Below are 14,307 nucleotides of genomic sequence, written 5' to 3' on the forward strand. Positions count from 1 at the left end.
TTAAAACGCAGAATTAAAAGCCATAACTAAAATATAAGCAAATTCTCATAAATACATGTCAGGTTAAATTATAAATAAATTTTATGTACTCTGGGCAAGGCTCCACTTACCTGAAAGAATTGGTAAAAATAATTACAGAAAAGATACCTATTATTTATTAGAACTCATGGAATATTATTAAGATGTTACAAGACTGGAAATGGGCAATTATGTTGCATTTCCTAAAACCATATGTTTATGTAGAAAGAAGTAAATGAAGGAATAACACCCCAATTGATAGGGATACTAAAGTTTCACGCTTGCAAATATACTGGTGCAAGTCATAAAACAAAAAATCAATTTGCAAGCTATAATAAAATTACAGGCCATTGAAGAAAACAAAAATCATCATGCCCTTGTGAAGAATAAATTTATCAAACGATCAAATTTATTTCCATAGCAAAATATTATAGGCAAAATAATAAGCTGCAATATACTGTGACCTTACATAGCTTCTGATTTGGGCCTCAATTAAATACTTTAAAAAATCCAGAAAGTAATGTTTAAGACAAAGTCAATATTCCTTCAGTTCATATCATTGTCTAAATACCAAATGTCCTTACATGCTAGGAGGTTCAACATTAACTAATAGTTTGCCATACTTCTTTGGCCACAATGCTCTAGAGATATGGCTATTACCAGGTGATAACCAAGGTTCATGTTTGATGGCAAAAACCAAAATTTTATAGGCAAAGTTTACCAAAAAAGAAGATATATAATATCCATGTCATTCACATATACTTTTGATATGTAATACTTAATAACATATGAGATGAATTTTAACAAATATTTTTTTAATTCAACATAATTTTTTTAATTCAACATAATTTTTTTAATTCAACATAATGTTAAATTTAAGCTTATGGAAATGCCTTTGTCATCAAACTGTTCTGTGGAATATCTGGAGACAGATTTCCAGTTCCTACTTATACATTCCTTCATTATATTTCTATATATTATACAGAACTTATTTTGTAAATCTTTTCCTAACTTTCTTTTCTTAACACTAAAAATGTTAAGTTCTCTTAACACTAACTCTCAATATCTCTCCTTCTGAAAACAAACTCTTTAAAAATTTTTTCTTTCTTTCAGGAAAGTTCATGCTTGAACAGTTCTAAGCTCATGTCCTCTGAGTTATATATCTCGTGTATCATTCGAATGACTCCAAATAGAGAACCACTATGGTTTGGCATCTGAAGGGGGACACATCTGTGACAGATTTTCTCCAACTGGATATTGTCTGCCTATTGGACAATCTGTCCCTACTAATCCCATGCAAACTTTCATCAATGACCATTTTTTAAAAGATCTAACATTAAAATATTGTAATCTGCTGACTATGGAAGAGTAGACATCAAACAACATTTCTATATAGTTGACAAGTCTAAACGCTGTGCCATTAACAATGTTCATTAAAAACAATGTAACATAGAATCATAGAGCACAACATGAATCTTTGAGTTCTTGACCCATTTCCTTTCTTACTCTGGATGTCCAACCTGGGCATACTCATCTATTCTCAACAGGCATACTCAACTATATCTCCAGTTCCAAAATGTCACTTAAATTCTAGGTTTATACCTAGCTTCTATGGACTACATTGTGTCTCCCCTAAATTAATATGCTGAAGTCTTAAGCCCCAAGGTAACAGTATATGGAGATAGGATCTTTAGGAGATAATTAAGGTTAAATGAGGTAGTAAGGGCTGGACCCTAATCTGATAGAACTGTGGCCTTAGAAGAAGAGGGAGTGAAAGAGCTTGCTCGCTCTCTCTCCACCATGTGAGGACACACAGAGAAGGTGGGCACTGCAAGCCAGGAGAAGAACTCTCACCGGAACCTGACCATGTTGGCACCCTGATCGTGGACTCCAGCCCCTAGAACTATGAGAATACATTTCTCTTGTTTAAGACACAAGTCTATGGTAATTTTATAATCAGCCTGAACTGACGAGTACACAGCTGACTACTGATCATCTCTACCTGGATGTCAACAGGTAACTCAAGCCAAACACATCTAAATTAATATTCCTCTTCTTTCACTAAACCTGCCCCTTCTCTTGTATTCTATGTAACAAGTAATAGTAGCAAGCCAGAAGACAGAACAATCTGGGATTCTCCTTACCCTTCACCTTCTGACAGTCATCAACTACCATAAATTATCTTTTCAATATATCCATAACTTAATCTTTCTCCTATCCTAATGTGGTGATATTGGATCTCTTTTTTTTTTTTTTTACATGGACTATTTTAGATTTCTCACTTCGAGTAGCTTCCTTACATCAAGTTTTACACCTGAGCAATCCATCTTCTGCTGTCACATAATCAATTGAAAATGCAAATCTCCCAAGCCCCCCTCCTCCTTGAAACTGTCAGTTGTATCCATTACTTATATAATGGCCATGATTTGGGCCCTGCTTACCTTTCTAATTTATCTCATGTTGCTTCACATGTACCCTCCTCTCCAGTCATTTATTCATATGTCAATATTCCGTTCAAGACCCAGTTTCCCCCTAAGAAGCACTTCTTCACCTCTTTTCCCTCAAAGAAATGACTGATCTAAATTTGATGAACATACTGCTCTTTTACAATAAGGCTCTAATCCCCACAAGGTAAGCAAACATATCTTATTAGCTGGCTGTATCAAACTATTTGGTACACAGTGGACACAAGATTTGTTGGATAAAAAAGAAATTAAAAAAAATCAAAGAACCAATGAGGCTACAGTTAATATCCTTTAAGTTAAAAATCAGAATGATCATAAACATGAAAATGGTTCATTAAATGGTGAAATAAAAACCATCTCCAAAAATAATTTTGTTAAATGAAAATAGTAAGACGTAAAACTATAATGCTGTTGATCATGATTCACTTAGAATTAATATGTCTGTGTGTGTGCTCAAGTGCACGCTGGCATACACAGAAGATTACAACAAAATATACCAAACGTTAACAGAAGCTACTTCCAGATGGTGGGATTAGAGGCAAATTTTATTTTTGTTAAACGTGTGTATTTTCAAAATATGAGACTGGTAAAGCTTTGATTTAATTTATGCCTTAGTTAAGGTTCTTAGGGTTGTTAAGAATGAAGCAAAATAAATGAGCAAACAATACAAGTGCAACTCAAGGAAGCCAAGAGCAAGTTGTTCAGTCAAGATGCTGGGAACTAGAATGAGGGAATAAAAAGATGTCTGCAACCTGAATATTTCTCTGAGGATACCTAATCTCTTGATCATGCTGTTCTCCATACATCTGATTTGTTTTTTCCTTAGAATATCCCCCCTCCTCACTCCCTCTCTGGGTTGGCTTTCTGTGCTTTTCTGTACACATAGACTAAGCAAGGCTGAATCCTTCCATTTTGAGTTCATATTACTTTAGTTTGAGTGACCATAGAGAGCTAACATCAATGAATCCCAATTCTAAACTTCTGAAAGAATTTGACTGGCTCAGCTTGGATAATGTGTGGCCAATCAGCTGTGTCTAGGTTGCTGGGGAGGGGCTAACAGATTACATTTTACAAATACATTTTTTTTTCCTCCTACAGTTGTGAATGACAGTTTATAGGACAGAATAAACCCTAAGCAATAAATAACAATGCAATAATAGCAACACAAATGAAAATATAAAAATTGTTTTTCACTCATACATTTACTAGGATTTTGAATTTATAGCTGGGAATATACCATCTGAGATTTCCAAAAGGATAATTTTCAGGTTGCTATCACCCTTGAATATTTACATATAAAAATAGAAACAAGAAAACAACCTATAGAATGGGAGAAAATATTTGCAAATGATGCGACTGACAAGGATTTAACCTCCAAAATATACGAACAGCTCAAACAGTTCAATATCAAAGAAAAAACAACCCAATCAAAAAATGAGCAGAAGACCTAAATAGACATTTCTCCAAAGAAGATATCCAGATGACCAATACGTACATGAAAAGATGCTCAACATCGCTAATTATTAGAGAAATGCAAATCAAAACTACAATGAGGTATCACCTCACACCAGTTAGGATGACCATCATCAAAAAGTCTACAAATAATAAATGCTGAAGAGGATGTGGAGAAAAGGGAACCCTCCTACATTGTTGGCGGGAATGTAAATTGGTGCAGCCACTATGGAGAATAGTATGGAGGTTCCTTAAAAAACTAAAAAAGAGTTACCATATGATCCCACAATCCCACTCCTAGGCATATATCCAGAAAAGATGAAAACTCTAATTGGAAAAGATACATGCACCCCAGTGTTCATAGCAGCACTATTCACAATAGCCAAGACATGGAAGTAATCTAAGTGCACACCAACAGATGAATGGATAAAGAAGATACACACACACACACGATATTACTCAGCCATAAAAAAGAACAAAATAATGCCATTTGCAGCAACATGGATGGACTTAGAGATAATCATACTAAGTGAAGTAAATCAGAGAAAGAAAAATATCATATCACTTATATGTAGAATCTAAAAAAAAAATGATACAAATGAACTTATTTACAAAACAGAAACAGACGCCCAGACACAGAAAACAAACTGTGGTTACCAAGGGAAAAGGCAGGGGGAGGGATAAATTAGGAGTATGGGATTAAGAGACACACACTACTATATATAAAATAGATAAACAACAAGGTCCTACTAATATAGCGTAGGGAACTATATTCAATACCTTGTAATAAGTATAATGGAAAAGCATATATATATTTATATATATAACAGCATATATATGTTTATATATATATATATAATCACTTTGCTGTACACCAGAAACTAACACAACAATGTAAATCAACTATACTTCAATTTTTTTAAAAAAAGAATAAAAACAATAGAATAAATATTGCTAACAAAAATAGTGATATGTCAGTATACATTGTTTGCTCTTCTGTATGACTACAACTACCTAATCCTCTAAAAATCACTCAAATTTTATTATAACAAATTAGAGATATATAATGAAAACCACAAGACATGAGATAAGAACTTGAGTCTAAACCAGTTTTCCCCTTTAGAATATATGTGACAATGATAAAATCCAATAATTTCTCTAACTAGCAGTTTCCTCAGTTGCAAAAGGGAGAGAATGAAATCTGACATGATTACATCTTTACATTGCTATGAAAACTGAAGTGGAATAAAGGTACACTGATTAAAAAGAACAACTTTGGGGGACACAAAAGAGCAATACAAAATGACAAGTGTCAGCAAATAACTTCATTTCCACCTGTATGTACTAAAGATACAAGTTAGAATTTGAAGACGGTACATGTCATAAAGCTCATTTCAGCATTTCAGAAGCCAGTTATAATGCAATGCCAAATACTGTCCACATGAAGAATCAAAATAAAGTCCACACTGTGCACGTCAAGTCGCAGTGGCAAGATACAAACACAATAAGTTTCAAAAATATTAAAAATGGTTATTTAGAGAAGAAAACTTAACCCTGTATTTCAGAAAAGTGCTGGTTTTGCTCTTGCTTGGCAGGAAATCTAAATACTTTTGTCAGTCATATATAGGAAGTTAATTTTTGTGCATCTAGGCAATAAAAAATACTAGTCATTACATCCGTGCCAAATTACTTGTAAACTATGTAGATTTCCAAATGTTACTATTATAACTAACACCTTAGTAATTTAAATAACAAAGCTTTGAATAAGACCTAAAGTAGTGTGTTTATTTCCAAAGATAGTGTTCTTCAGTTTACACTGTAATATCATAGCAATTATTTAAGAAGAGAATGGCTTTTGATGGTTTTTTAAACCAGTGAGCATATTATGGTTCCAAAGCTAGTACTTCCACACTTCCCATTCCCACTTATACAGGTAAGTTAAGAGTATATGCAGATATAAGTTCATTTACATTTAATAATAACAATTATAACATTCACATAACTTAGTTTTAAAAATACACTCAAAACTTCATATTAGAATAAACAGCATCAACAATTCCCACTTTATGAATAAAAAAGAAGGTCTCTGAATTCCTAGCGTGCTTTTTATGGGATACCACACTGCCTATGGATACACCGTTCCTCCCAAGATCATGGGTTCCTCATCAACCTTCTATTATCTGTGTGATAATCCTGCCAGATACATTATACAACTCCTCCATGTCTCTACTTGTACTTTCCTACCCACACTCTCAGGAAATTCTTATTAACTCCATTTTCTTCATTCTTAAGCTCTAGCACATTAAGAAAAACCTCCCCTTGACTTATCACTTTGTCCTTTCAATAATGATCATCTACATCACACCCGTTAGCATTCAGTTATTTTTTACCTCATTTAAAAGTAGAAATTATTACTGTAATTCAGTTTCCTAGCTGTTTCGTGTAAGTTATTCAAATCATCTGGTTGGCTTGATTTGTTGATTTAAGGGTCTGGCACAATGACAATCTGCCCAATCCCTTCTGAGGAGGCTAACAATAAAAACTTAAGTTTCAAAAACTAAAACTGTGGGCTTCCCTGGTGGCGCAGTGGTTGAGAGTCCGCCTGCCGATACAGGGGACACGGGTTCGTGCCCTGGTCCGGGAAGATCCCACATGCCGCGGAGCGGCTGGGCCCGTGAGCCATGGCCGCTGAGCCTGCGCCTCCGGAGCCTGTGTTCCGCAACGGGAGAGGCCACAACAGTGAGAGGCCCGCGTACCGCAAAAACAAAACAAAACAAAAAACCTAAAACTGTAAAAATTGCCTCCACGTTCATGAACAATATTATAATCCTATGTGCAACTTAATTTCTGTTTCATTCACTTTGTCCCAGCTTCCAATCTTGGAAACTGAGATCAATTGTTCATGGAAAATTGAGAGGGAGCCATCTAAAATTATTTAGACTGTATTAAACTAATTTATAGTTATAATATTCAATATTCCCATTCCACTATCAATCAAAGGCACATGCTTCTCAAGTGGTCCATGTCAGTCTGTCAGGTATTTCTCCAGAGTGGGACACATATAATTTGGGACCCTTTGATTACTATAGCCCCCCCAACTTCCTTTTCCTCTCTGTAGACGAGTTCTCCTTCCCTTATAGTGGGGGGACTTGCACGTGGCTCACCATAGTTGCAGATCCCCAACTGCAATTCTCTGCTGATCCCAAATAAACTCATCTATGCTGGAGAAATTTCTGCCAGTCTATTTATTTCAGGCCAACAATGTATCTCAAGACAAATAACCTAATTTGCTACATATGGGTTGGTAACTGCCTAGAACAAGTAGATAGTAATTAGTTTCATTTTGGTTGGCACCTGAGGCTGTACCTAAAACTCTCACATTTTCACATCAGAATTCACATAGTTACCGGTACTTGCTTTTTGTTATGTAAGATGTTAGGGGGACTAAAAAGATTTAAAAGTTTAAAGAAAGAACATAGATTTATTTTTCAGGTAGAAGAATACAAAATTATGGCGCTAACAAGCTAAATACCGGAGGAAAAAAAAACATGATTGCAATTAGGAACATTCAAAATACCTGGGAGTAAAATCCTCCCTGTAGACATTATCTTTTTTAAATTTAAGCTTTTGTTCATTTCCTCCAAGCCTCAGGGCAACTAGTGTAGAAGAAGGCAATGTGGTGAGTAACATATGTTTCCAAGTGAAATTTAAAAAGATTAGTTTTTAAAATCCGGAATAAATAACGTTGTTCACTGAAAGATGGCGTTTCTCATAGAGGAATTGAGAAACCACGGAGGTATCGTTAAGGAGAAGAGAACATGGCGATGTCACCAGCCACAGTTTACAGATACCCCTTATTGATATAAATGGCAGAATCCCACCTATTAACTGCAAACCCCTACTTCAGCAAAGGAATTTCCTAAAAAATTAATCAGTGATGCCATGCCTTGGGTCTTATCTAGTATCAGGAAGTAAGCAATTTTGTTAATTTTTTTCTCATACTCTCCACTCACAACTTAAAAATAAGATGCTTAAATCTGCTAAATTAGATTTCTTTTGACGGCGATTTTATATTTTAAGTTATTATGGCAAATCTTAAAGTTATGTAAAAATTGAAGCACTTCAAACCCTGATGTTGGAAAAGCAGTACCTATTATCTTTTTAAATTTCCTGTGCTGACATATATGAATGCTTGTTTCCTGGCTTAAAGATTGGATAAATATTTTTCTGTACATAGTATGTGCATGTTCTTTTTTGTTTTTCTATTTCATATATATGTCAATAAAAGGAAACTATATATTTTCTATTGGTATATTTAGTCGGGTAGATGCAGGTAACTGTCAGACAGATAAAAAGTTGCAGGAAAAACAACTAGAAAATTGACCCCAGAGAGGAATAAATCATTAGCACAAGTAGTAATACACTAAGGTCAGATAGAAAGAGAATATGGCATTATGTTGCAAGATAATGGGTAACCCAAATGTCCATAAAGGAGCATGGAGTGAGTAAGCAGACTTGATTCCCTTTATCTTGAGAGAAAGATTTTGGATCACTCTACCAAGTACAATAAGATTCTAATAAAGAATAATGAAGTTAATTATAAACTGAGGTTGACAGCCAGAGACCAAAATTTGATGGTTATGGTTGTAGCTGGGAAGCACCAAAAAAGGAGTGGATACGGGGAAGAAGTGCAACATGAGGGCTCTTTCTTTTCACTGAATACAGAATGGATTCCTCACTAGCATTAAATCTGTTAGGCTGTAGTTGGTAATGGACTCCCTCAGGACTGCACATTGAAATAATTTTTGGCCCTAGTGTGGATATCAAAGTTGATATCAAGGTGCAAGAGGCTGAAGAGTAAACACTCCTACCAAAAAGTCAAAAGTATATAAGTGTATAAAGAAAATGTTAGAGTTTTCTTCTCTTTCTCCCAACCAGCACTTTCTAATCCTATGCCTAATGTAGCCAAAATGACATCAAATGTTAAGGATTTAGCAAATTTTCTCATAGGATTTTTCCTAGGTATGTAAAATCCTTTTAAATGAAACAAAGAACAAACCTCTTCACACAGAGTCCATTCTAAAAAACCCAATTCAGGATTTAATATTAACACAATTAGGGAATAATAACACTTAGAAATGAAAGGCACTATACAAATTACTTAATCAAAACCTTTCATCTTACCTTTGAAGATTCTCACAGTTTCCATGGGTTAGTATTCCAGGCAAAGTTGAGCTAGGCCATCTGCTCAGGGTCTTACTAAGGCTGAAATTAAGTTGTTAGCCAGGCCATGTGCCTTTCTGGAGTTTAGAATCCTCCTCTAAGCTCACATGATTGTTGACAAAATCCAGTTCCTTGCAGTTACAAGAGCAAGGTCCCAGTTTTCTCGCGGTTCTCAACTTCTAGAGGCCACAGGGCCCTCGCACAACATGGCTACTTCATACTGCAAGGCCAGCAGGAGAAGCTCTCTCACTAGAAAGTGCCTAGTCACTCTTTTAAGCAATTATGTAAATAGGTTGAGTTTACCCAGGAAAATCTCCTTTGTGATTAACTCAAAATCATCTGCAAAATCTCTTCACCTTTGTCACACAGTTAAATCGAATCACAGGATAACATCCTATCATACTGAGAGGTTCTCTTAACACTCAAGAGAAGGGAATGATACAAGGATGTGGAATATTCTAGGCCAGCTTAGAATTCTGCTGACCCCAGTATTGGGGAGTCATCTTAGAATCCTGCCTAGCACAACCCTTATATCCAAGATGTACCCTTCAGTGCTTCAATTGGAAAGCTTGCATATTTATCACAGCTCCTCATTGGGATGCTTGGTATACTCCATAGCCCTGGAAAACTATCAGAAGCTCTGCTTGACTCCCTAGTCTAGTAACTATCACTCGCAAATTAGCAATTACTGGAAAAATAAATCTGAATGCAGTTTCCCTGCTTTCCAGGATCCTTGGCCCCTCGTGTGCTCCCTGCCTTGGCTTGATTTTCAAACACGTTAGCTAAATTTATTTATTAAAAAAAAATAGCATCCAGGTTTCCTGGGTGTTCATATTAGGAATGCTAATCTGCAACAAGATGGCCCACCATCACTGGACCCCGAAATTGTTTATTCGGGTATCTTATGAGATTTTATTTGCAAAAGGTGAACTTACAAGATGTAGCATAACAATAATAAGCTAGCAAGTTGTAAAGTTTGAAAAAAAGCTGCTTTTTTAATCAGTAACATCTGTGATAAATTACTTAGAAAATAGATTTTAAAAATCCGCTTTTAGTGTTAAGCGTTCTACTTAAGTGTAATTCACACCACCAAGGACATTAAGCAAAAATTTTAGTGTATGCATCAGACGTGATATTTTAAAAAATATTCTTTAAAGTAATCAATAATTTGCATGTTATTATTTTTCTTTGATAAGTGATCATTAATAGAAACAGCTTTTATTTTGAGGCTTAAACTAGTTCAGTGAGTTTTGGGAATTAAGAATCTCACAGGATTATTCTAATGTAAAATTTTTATGAAACAAGATAGATGTTCAGCATAATTACCACCAAATTTGGGCCCTTAAAGTTCTGTTAATTATTAACTTTCAAACATGTGGAAGATGTTTTCTGTGTGCCTAATTAATAAATGTACTCATTCTCCTCAAAGGTTTAAACATTTGGTTGATATCTCTTCTTGGTTAACATTATCCACCTTAGTGCTACTCATCAAGTGGTCCATGAACAGGCAGCATCAGCAACACCTGGGAGCTTAAGAACCCTAATCCTACACGTACTGAATTTGAATCTGGAGCTTAGAACTAAGTATCTGTGTCTTAACAGTCTCTCCAGGTGATTCTGTGGCATGCTAAAGTTTGAGAAGCATTAATCTAGCTCATCTTGATAGCAGTAGGAATTTTTAACAACCACAAAACAAAGAGATCAAAGCATATATGTGAAATTTCCCCCTTATATTTGTACCCATCTTTGAATTAGTCCATAAGCTGTCCCATCAAGAAGAAAGAGGATAATAAATCCACCCCATGCTTGGATACACCTCTGGGACACAGGGCAAAGGGCGCCAGACTGAATGTAGATTCCAGTGTTATTTCTCATTTCCACATGATGGTTTGGGGCCATAAATTCTGTCACAGTGCAAACAACTGAACAATAAATCAGAGATACTAGCACTTCAGTCTCGCAGATTATGTAGTGAAGAGTTTAAAGTGGATTTTCAAAATATATAATAGTGGGTACAAGTTTCCAACACACCAAGAACCTCACAGAGTACAAGCATAACCCTGAAAATAAAATTCACAACCAATAAAAAAAGTGATATAAGTAATCAAGCTTCCAAAACTATATTATAGTAGTATCTTGCTTGGAATTCCTCTGAAAGGTTAGTTAATTACTGCTTGTATATCAATATCAATATGACAGCCATTTCACCAACCAACAACTTAAATCATTTTCAATAAAACCATGATATAAATTTAAAGTTTAATTATTTAAAATGACCTAAAAAGACAAAGTTCAAAAATATGTAGTATTCACAGAAATTAAAAGTGGTAAAACCTAAGGTCAAAAATGAAACACACGCAGAATATGATCATCTTTCCTCACAGTGACTGAATTCTAAAGCTACATATTATGTAAATCCTAAATTTAAAATGACTAAATTTGCCATTCCATTTTTCTCTAACTTGAAATATAACTCTTTAGTGACTAAATATTTTCCTGCGACTACAAGCAATAAAATAATATGTAAAATCCAGATATTACTGAGCCACTATCCACCTGGTATGTTTATTTGCTTATTAGAATTTTGTAAAGATTTATTCTCTTCACAATCAAGGATACGCATTTGAAAGATAATTATGCTAAAAGTATTCTCACCAATGGAAAAGTTGTAATACCTGCTCATCCCATGCCATCAATGAGCTAACTGAGAGAAAGCAGATCAATTTTTGTGGCACTGGTACCATTAAAGGTAAGTACTAATCTTTGGACCCACTGAGATGGTAGCAGCAAATAAAAAAAACTTTTGAAAGACCAATTTACAATACATAGTAAGAAAAGTTGACCCAGATTTATTTTAATTCCATGTTCTGTTAGAAACTAATCTCATTTTCAATGTACTGTATTTAACTCCATTTTATGAAGTCAGGTCCATAGTGAATAATTTCAGGGGAATTGAATAATTTATTTGGATACTCTATAGTAAACTAGTAACAATTAGGAATAATCCTGTGGGGAGAAAAAGAAACCAAACGTAGACAAGAATACTATGTATTCAACATGATTAAAATAAAATTAAAATGTCAGTTATGAAATAACTGAAAATATGTCTAAGTTGCCTCTAAGTTGAGAGCAACAGCAATGTCTTATCTTATTAATTTATTAAAAAACGCTTTATTGGTTCCAAAATTAATATGCAGTTGGTGTTTATTCATATATCTGACACAGCACTAAGTTAGGAAGAGTAAAATAAAGTGAAATATGTTTTAATTAAAATGAATTGAAAGTTCTTTAAAGTTTGGTGGGTTTTTTTTACCACTTAAGCAATTCAAGAGTTGATTTACTTATTTTACACAAGTTACCAATGTGTGTTTTAAAACTGTTAAATATATAAATGAACTTTGAAAAATGAAAAGATTCAAACAGATAAGCAAATGTTTATAACTAATCTATTTAAAAGTTGATAAATAATAATTTTTGCATGTATAAATAATTCAAAAGCATCTATACTAACCTAAGAGGTATCCATGACAATATTCCTTATATTAATTAGATATATATGGGTTCATTCCACTAGACTTCAACTTTCTTAAATTATTTGATATTTTATACTATTTAAAGTGTTTTTTTAAATACATGAGTTAAATAATAAGAAAATTTTTCTTTTATTCTAAGTAATTAAAGTATGATCATGGATGCACAGTGGGCTTATACACATTTTTTGAAAAGCAAGAGGATAAAAATCATTACCACAAAATGTTTGCATTTTTACAGCATTTCTTCTAAAATGTTAGTAGAATTTAACCATATTAATGCTGGCTTCTACAGTGAATTTTGGAAAAAATCATTTGTTAATTTTTCTAGTATAGCTGTTATCAATTCAGTATATTAAATAATATTAACATTTTAATCTGTTTTATTTAGTGAATTTACAGCCATTTAAAAAATTTATCCATCTATTCAGCATGAATTGGATATTTAATTTATTGCAAAAATCTATAGTTGCTAAATATAGCAACTTAAAATATTTAATTATTGTAACACTTTGGTGTTTGAATTATGTAAACTTTTTGGTGTGTGTTTAAAAATTGACTTTATATACTTGGTAAGAATATAAAATATATTAGTCCTAATAGAGGACTTCTGAATTTCTCAAAATTACCCTGTAAAGAAAAGCTTGGACTAACCTTTCCTAATCAAGTAAATGCTTCCCCAAACTATATTATGTCTGATTTCACAGTATATTTTCTTATAATGTAGACATTTGTAAGGTTTTAAAGTTTTAATGATGGGAGAAAATTGAGAATTTGGGAAAGATACAAGGTGTGCAAGAAAAACAATCATGAAAATTAGTTTACTTCTGTGGGCTTCGAGGAGAATAATTAACTTGACTAATAGGCATGGGTGATGAAGCAGCAGTTAGAACACATTGACTTTTTTGCTCTTAGTGCTGCCAGGAGTTTTTATTCCACCTTCTTTTCTAAAATAGAAAAAATTATGAGTACTGTCATATTTTCCCAAACTAAAATGATAATCCAGGACATTATATTACAAATGCACTTTGTATTTTAGGAAAGTCACCAGAAACAGATACACTTATTCCAGAATCACCATTATTACTAAGAAAACAGTTCTGTGACCATAGAAGCCCAGAAGCAAGTTGTAAAATCAGGTCATTCAGTGTTCAGGTTGAATCCAACTTTGTCCATACATGTTTTTTCAATGAATTATATACAAAATGAATAATTTAGTATTAAATTACTTGGTCTCATTCTATTTTAGTTCCAGATATGTTTCTAAAGACTGAGGTAGTTTGCAATATGCATTCTAAACAGCTTTAAATATTCCTGATATTCACTGTTTTTATTTTATTTTATTTTTATTATTTTATTTTATTTTTATTTTCATCAAAGCATGGTTTGTGCCGGAACTTTTCCTTTAGAAATTAGTCAAATGAACAAGTATATGTTATCTTACCACACTAATTGCAAACATGCATATGAGATATTAAAATACACTGAAATATTACTTATCACTTCATTTTGAGTTCTTCTACCTCATGATATTCAAATATTTAAATAAACACAGTGGTTGATTGTCGTTATTTAGAAGAACCCATGGATTGAAAGCATAGCATAAAAATATAGCAATG

At 33.6% G+C, this 14,307-nt stretch overlaps 1 protein-coding gene across 4 annotated transcripts in view; it reads right to left on the minus strand.

Moving 5' to 3' along the window:
- Window positions 1-14,307, minus strand: part of GALNT13 (polypeptide N-acetylgalactosaminyltransferase 13) — a 549,363-nt gene that overhangs the window by 435,243 nt on the left and 99,813 nt on the right. The gene's annotated exons all lie outside the window — the stretch shown is intronic.

This window comes from Aethalodelphis obliquidens, unplaced genomic scaffold, assembly GCF_003676395.1.
Source record: "Aethalodelphis obliquidens isolate GAN/ISIS:26980383/991018 unplaced genomic scaffold, ASM367639v1 scaffold2, whole genome shotgun sequence".
NCBI lineage: Eukaryota > Metazoa > Chordata > Mammalia > Artiodactyla > Delphinidae > Aethalodelphis > Aethalodelphis obliquidens.